Below are 8,378 nucleotides of genomic sequence, written 5' to 3' on the forward strand. Positions count from 1 at the left end.
TTGAAATTTGGCACGCTGGGCAGTTTGGCGAGCTGGGTCAAGCTCGCCGAACGGTTCGGTGGTTCTCCAACATCCCCATTTTATCACTTTTAATTGGTGAATTTGGCTAATTGGAGTCTATAATTTTTGGTGGGAAGCCTGAGCTCGCCGAAAGGTCCTTTGATCTCCTTTTCTATGCCCCTAACCCCTAAAACACACTGTGAATTTTGGCGGGTTAGTCTAAACTCACCGAGTGGTGTCGGCAACTCATCGAAAGGCCCTTCACATCTTGAACATGCCATAATTCTGGAAAAAATTTCAACCTGGTCCTTTCAGCGAGCCCGATTTGACTCACCAAAGTGACTCGGCAACTGGTTCAGCAAATATTTCTGCAACTTGAATTCTACATATTTTGTTGAACTATTCCTAACTCTTTTCGATGTGTTTTGTAGATATGTGTAGGACCAATTGGGAAGAATGCCACGATACAAGGGTACCGCATAGACGTAACAAGACACATAATGCCCCTAAGGCATCATATAAGCCACTTAGCATCATCATCACATATGTAAAGAACAATATCGAGTAGAAATACATTTTTCAAAGTCTTTAGAAATCAAAGTAAAGCTGAAGTGTTTACTTGTCTCATAATGCCATCTATTACAATAGGAGTCTCAAAATAGGGTCAAAGCCCTTAACAACATAATTCTCAAATGAAAGTACAAGAATGAAACTAGAAAATCATCATCCATCCTTGAACCATGAGGACTCACTAATAAGCGAGAAGAATTGTGATACGTCGAAACTTACACCTTAATCAAGTGATATAAATGGTCGAAGTCAATTTATAGAATTCAACGTGAGTTGAGGTCGATCCCATAGAGAATTTCTTTACAAAAATGATTTCATTGTCGCGTTTTACTCAAATATCGTTAATATTTCCTAAAAAAACAATTACGAAAAGTAAAATGGGTTTATTTGTGATGTTCTAGTAACTAAGATTTGTAATCAAAATCTAGATTAACAATTAATAGAGTTTTCAGTTCTCAAGTTATTTCGATGATTAAAAGAAACCATGACTGTTTTCCCTATAACGTTACTCCTAATGTTCTTTCGTAGTTGAGTTTCAGGCAATTTATCTTTACAAGATTCAGACTAATTAGATATATCTGATACTTCTCAGTCTAATCAGATAATGTTCACTCAAGTCCTCTCGGTCCTAGAGTGTTACTAGTTTTACCCTCATTTACAATGGTGTTAAAGTTCTTTTCTCTCGAACTCAAACTTTGACTCCATTTCTTATAGTTAATTTAGATTTTTCCTAACTATTATTTTTCTCTCGAACAAATAATAGATACAAGCTTACTCCAATGTGCTCACTCATCAGAATACGTGAATAATGAAAGCTGGATTATAAATTGCAAATATAAATAGCCTATCACTCATTTTACAGAATTACACTTTGATTTACGTCATAGATCCCACAATCCCAGCTGTGGTATTTTGCCACTCATGATTTCATGTAAACATTCAGAAATAAAAAATGAAAACATGTTTAGAAAGTACTTACGAGAATAAGCCAATCAACAAGCCACTTCGATAATTCAAGAACCGAAAATCCAAACTTCAAACTTAATTCAATGTTAAAGTCAAAAATCAAAAACTGAGAATAATGCAAACTTGTTAGTCGTTCAAGCTATGATAAGAGAATACTCAAAAAATGACCTAATTAATTCAAATAAAGTTTTTAAAAAAGAGTCTTACTCGAAATAGGATTGAACAGTCAGCAACTTCACGGCTACTTCTACGACTCATCAAGGGCTTCACGGTTCGTGAAGCCCATCGTGGTCTTTACTTGGACTTGCCCAAAACAGGCTCTTTAAGACCTGCACACTGTATCACACCACGGACACTACCACAACTCATGACAATTACCATAGTCTGTGTAGTTGTCCGTGGTCTTCACTTGATGAATTCCCTCTTCAACTTTACAATGCCCCTTCACTGATTCAACCTTACGAACTGTATCACGACCCATCAAAGGTATTACGGTACGTCAAGTCACCCGTGTTCCTCACTTAGCATTGCCAAAAGTTTCCTTCTCAAAGCCTGCTCACTGGAAATTACATCACGGACAACACCACGGACCATTGAAGAGATCACGGTTCGTCTGTGTCCGTGGTCTGCACTTAGAACTTTCCAAGATTGGGTCTTCAATGCTAGCCTCCTGGAAATTGTACAATGGATGATATCACGATCCATCTTGAACTTCACGGCCCGTAAAGACGTCCGTGATCTTCACTTGATTTGTCAACACTTCAGGTTTCAACTTGCATTTTCATCTTTTCTATCTTCTTTCCCTTTCACTTGTTTCACCTGTACAAACACTACCAAACACATTATATCCACATAAATACACTCGATTCTAGTATCAATTCTTAAATTTCAAGCATCAAATGTGTCAAGATTTCGCGGCACATCAACACCATTAACTTAGAACCATTGCCTGTCCTCAAGTGATGAGAAATCAATACATTTAGCCGTAAAATCATTCAAACACTTTTGAAGTTTCGCAACAACCATCTCAAGTACAATTTGTGTCCAAAACCATGAACCTAACATGCAAGGATCAATATATGACATCTCATTACTCATAGTCGATCATGTTTTTGCCTGTGAACTATTAGCTAACACAATCTACTCTCAAATGCAATCACTGTGTCCTCACACCAAAGAAGTCCCTCACTCATGACAGTTGGGACTAAGTACTATGCTTGCTTTCCCAAAGAGCTTCTAACACTAACAACAAACTACCATAGGCTTGCCCTTTCTTTCTACGCTTTATCTTTCAAACACCCGAAATAGGATCAGTGTAGGACTTTATTGGCTTCTAACATAGGCTCAGGCTAGGGAATGGATATTTGGGTTTGTAAGTGACTAGTCCCTTGGTTTTCCAAAGTTTCATTTTCACACAACTCTTTTCTGAGCGATTCCCTCTTTTTCTTCATTTCAGCACATCCCAGTAGCAACTATTTTCTTTTTCTTTTTCTTTTTCTTTTATTCTTTTTCTTTTCCTTTCTTCACACTTTTTTATATGCACTCAGCTCACTTGTTGAACCTTCTTTTTCACTTCTTCGTTTTGTTCGGATTGCAATCACCCTCAACTTAGGCTTTTGGCCTGAGTTGTGACATCGTATCTTCGGAGACCAAAGGATATGATATTTACTGGGTAAGAACAAAGACTAGTTTTCAGGTTCAATCGGGTTCAACAGATAAGCTTTTTGTGTGGTTGTTCTATTTTTGGATTTTTAATGGCTTAAACAAAAATGGCTTACTAATCCTTCCCTATCCAATTATTGTCAGATTTAAGCAAAACTACTCGGGCAAGTTCTAGTTTATGTTCCTAGTGTTAGACTTCGAGCAAAACTCACACACACACATGACACATGACTACACTCTACAATTTCTTGGTTCACCAATCTATTGATCAGACTAGCAGTGTTCAACATGTAAGTATCTAAGATGTCATCTAAAGATCCTACTACGAAAATCTCAGATCAAGGTAATCACTACACACAGACTAGCTCCTACACACCTCAACACACCAACACAAACACAGGACCATAGCAGTTTTCACAGTAAACACATAGTCAACCTCCATTCGTTCTAACAGCTAGAATGGCAGGTTACTCACCACCCCCTCCCCAAACAAAATACTTTGCCCTAAAAGTCAATAAAGAAAACAAAATAGGGCTATGATGAGGGATCATACATGCGACGCTCTAGGCGCCAGTAGTCGGATCTGCATTGGCACCCTTATCAATGGGTGCACTCTCAGAAACCAGTGTAGGGTCAGGCTGGCTAGCGCCCACCGGGACAGGGACTCCGCCACCAGAAGCTCCAGCTAACACTCCATCACGTTGTTGTTGCTTAGGTTCTTATTTTTCTCTGGCTTCTCTCCTTGATGCCCTGCGGGCTTTCTTGTGTTGCCTTCTTTCCTCTCTGGACATGTCAGTCGGTAGATCATCATCAGATTCTCCAACTTTTTTCTTTCTCTTGCCGGATTTTGTTTTAGGGAGTTCTATCCAGATATCGTCAAGAGACTGAGTAGTAGGTTGCTCATCAAATATCTTCATTAATGAGTCTAGCATGACTGGAGTGGGCACCTGTACCGGCATTTCAGCCAGTTTAGCAACTTGGGACTCGCATTTCGGCCAACTGCTTCTTGAATTCTTCATCATTGCCCGATTCGGCAACCTGCAACTGTGTTTGGACATGGGCCTCCAAGTCATCCATCATGTTCTTCGAAACAACAAGCTTCTTCCAAATTTAATCTTTTATACTATTCTCCGTGGCTAACACATCGCGCTGTATGAGTTGAGGCATCCGGTTGACAATTTGGTCGACCAATGTCCTTGTCTGTCGCTGATCTGCAACCAACCTTTCAAGGAAAGAAGTGGGAAGAGTGATATAAGTACCTGTAGTCTGGGAGTCTGTAGTAGGTGAGGATGATGGTGCCCTCAAAGTTGGCTATGATGGCTTACCCTGCTCAATTTGGCCTGAAACCTGTGGGATGACTACTGGAGCAGGAGGTACTACCCCTAACGATCCCACCGCTCCTGATTTTCTCCCAAAAAGAGGATTGTTGACATCCTGGATTTTGGAAGCTACAGTTATCGTGGATGCCGCAACCGGTTTATCCACCAACTTATTTGGAGAAATGTTCACCTGCAAGTAAAGTTTCCCTATTAGACAGGGAAACAACAAACCTGCTCGGTCATTCAGTGCTCTGTCTCGCATCTCCGTGGTGATGATCCGACCTGCATTCACAAGGTAACCGGCCACGAGGCAGGCAACCACTGATGCTAATGATGAAGACAATGTATTATCATTTGTTGTGGGTCGCAGCTGAGCTCGAACTATTGACCACAAGACCTTGGCTGGAAAGGTGAGGGATGTTTTTGTAATTGGCACATGTGGATCATACACCCATGCTACTGCCTCTCTTTCTATGGCAATGTAACCGACAATCCAACGCATGATGCGCGCTCACAAAGTAGGATCCTCAATCTCTAATTCACTCATGACAGCGTGGTGTTTTCCCTCAAATAGTCCTACAGAAGTTGGTGCCGTATACTCGGGGCCATGTAGGATTATATTAATAGTTTCCTCAGAGATGTTCACAATCTTACCCCGCACAGTGATTGTATCTAAAGGAGCCAATGTGGCTGCAAGTGTCTTCTGTGCTCGCTTGGTTGTTTCAGTTTCTGCAGCAATGTTCATTAGGGTGGTGACATAGATAGCATAGAACTCTCGAGGTAGATGGCCGATGTATTCCCTAGGAGCATTGTTCATCCATTCAAATTGATGAATCTGAAATAGTCTGTAAATCTCTATAAATCTCTGGAAATGCCTAGATGTTTGCCATCACTACTCTAGTCTCGAGCATGAGTGGTCTTTTTCTAAATCCCCCTGACTTGTTCACAATTCCATTTTCGAAGAACTCCTCTGACCTGTTCATCGTCCACATAGATCTGAAATAATCAATCAGTTGTTGTCTCACCACTGGGTCAAATTCGTGGAGGTGAACATACTGAACCATTGTGTCATCTGGTGTAACCTCATCATCCCCTTCTGCTGCACCTGCCTCTGTCTGAGCTCCAGTTTCCGCTTGTGGTCCTACTGTGATTGGAGATGTGGTTGCATCTTCTTGATAGCCGCTTTCACACTCTGCACTGCCTCACAAACCATCATGGCTTCCCGAACTAGCATCCGATTTACTTCCTGATTCCTCCCCGCTACCTAAACTACTATCTCCCTCTTCAGACTGGGGAGGAGTGTCATGGAGAACTTCCCTTCTTTGTTTGTGCTCTAGTAGCCCGAGGTGAGTGATCCTCAATGGTGGTATTTATTTGCACCTCGAAACTACTAGACTCAGAGTCATTATGACCTTCTAATTGAGAAGCAGTGGGGGAGGAATGTTTGGTTGTAAATCTTCGGGGAGCCATAGTACCTGAGAATTACAAAATTCATTAGTTACGCAAATCAATAAAATGACACACTATTGGGTACTCAGACTTCTCCTGTGTAAGTACAATATGATGCATTGCCTTAATAGTGTCGTCACCCAATCTATCATTGGGAAGGGCCACGACATCAAAAGATGAAGCATAAATAAAAGTACAAAAAGTAAACTATACCGGAGCTCACACGGGCCGTAGTAGGTACCACAGTTCGTAAAACTTCTCGTGGATTTATTATAGAATCAGTGTGCAACAGTGGGTTGACCAAGTATTGTTCACGACTAATTGCACGGTCCGTGGAGTGAACCATGGTCCCTGGTAATGCCCGTGAACATAACCAGTGATGGTATGAAATTCCCAAGTGTGGTCCACGAGTTGTTTCACAGCTCGTAGTAGCTTTCACGATCCGTGAAGCCTATCGTGGTCTTACACTTGGGCATTCAATCAGTCTTTGTATCCCCCAACTTCATTATAGGATATGTTATCCCCATTTTTGGCACTGGATCACAACGTGACTACTAACCCACAATAATTCAACAAGCACAAGGACAACAAGAACAATATTCATCCAATACACATATACCTTAATCCTACCCACACAAAAATAATCAATTGTACACAACGCATACTAATATCCATCAAACATAAGGCAACTGAACGTAATACTCATTCAACCAAACACATACCCAAACATCAACACTGTTCTTCATATATTCAACTACCCCACATAATATCAAAACCAATTTAGACAAAACTCAGATAAACCCACAACAATTCATCAAACCCTCCTAAGTAGATATCATCAAAGATCAGTTCTCACACAATCATGCTTAATTTCGATCAAATATAAGCAATTCTAACTTGTTTATAGATAAAATTAAGCATATAACAACTGAATTAGGAAACTTACTTTGAATGAGATCAAAATTTGGTTCGACACTTCGATGAACCTAGGAAACTTACACAGAGAAATAATGAACCACACTTCGATGCTTTGACACTAGAACTAGGGTTTTGATTGTTCAAAAATTTTGGAACTTATGGATGATGGAAACCTAGTTATACTAGTGATAACCGTTATGGAAGAGAGAATGGGAAGAAAAGATGACCCTTGGCGCTTTATGGACTTAATATACATTTTAATTTCAATTCTTCCTTTCGCGCGGGTCGGGTCGGGTTGCAGACATTCTGGATCATGGATGACGGACCGTGAAGTTGTCCGTGAAGGGCACCATGGTCCGTATAGTGGTTCGTGAAAATGACTTGAAACTAAAGTTCTTAGCTGAGGTTCACGAGAGGCTAGACGGTCCGTACAAATGAGGATGGACCGTGAACCCTTCTGTGAACCATTTTGTGGCAATTTATAGTAGCTTCCTTTGGTTGTTGCTGAAAATGACGGGTCGTGAAGTTGCCCATGAAAGGCACCACGGCCCATGAGGCTGCTCGTAAAGAGATATTTGCACCCAGTTCCTGCAATTCTTAACTCCAGTCTCTCCTGCACACATCAACACACAGTGACTCTAAAAACAAATAAAAGTAAGGAAAAGGAAATTACCTATTACAATTACATCTTGGGTTGCCTCCCAAGCAGCGCATAATTTAATGTCGCGGTGTGATGCAGGTTACTTGATTACTCAGACTTCATCAAGTTTACATTCCTCCACAATCTTCACATCTTCTGGAACACCCAAGTATGCCTTAATTCGCTGACCATTGGCTTTGAACCTCTCACCCTTGTCATTTTCAAGGTCAATAGAACCCGACTTGAACACCTGAGTAACCTTAAAAAGACCAGACTATTTGGATCTCAATTTTGCCAGAAACAAATAATGTCTGGAGTTGAAAAGTAAAACCAAGTCACCAGGAGTAAAGGTTCTCTTCTCAATTTGCTTATCATGATACAGCTTCATCCTCTCATATGCTCTCAATCAGAACTCATCCATCTCATTGATCTGAACCAATCTTAGGTTTTCAATTTCACCCCAACTAAGGTTCAGCTTCTTCAAAGCCCAGAGTGCTTTATGCTCAAGCTCAACTGGCAAATGACATGCCTTTCCAAACACCAATCTATATGGGGACATACCAATAGGTGTCTTGAAAGTTGTCTGATATGCCCATAGAGCATCATCTAACTTTTGTGCCAATTTGTCCTATTGACATTCACTGTTTTAGCTAGAATCGCCTTAATTTCTCTATTAGACACCTCCACTAGGCCACTAGTCTGTGGGTGATAAGGTGCTGCCACCTTGTGTTGTTTAACCCCATATTTGGTCAGAAGCGCACTGAATACCTTGTTGCAGAAATGGGAACCGCCATCACTGATGATAGCTCTGGGTAAGCGCACTGAATACCTTATTGCAGAAATGGGAACCGCCA

The sequence above is a fragment of the Solanum verrucosum genome, unplaced genomic scaffold (genome assembly GCF_900185275.1).
Source record: "Solanum verrucosum unplaced genomic scaffold, falcon-dt-bn FXZP01000212.1, whole genome shotgun sequence".
NCBI classification, from domain to species: domain Eukaryota; kingdom Viridiplantae; phylum Streptophyta; class Magnoliopsida; order Solanales; family Solanaceae; genus Solanum; species Solanum verrucosum.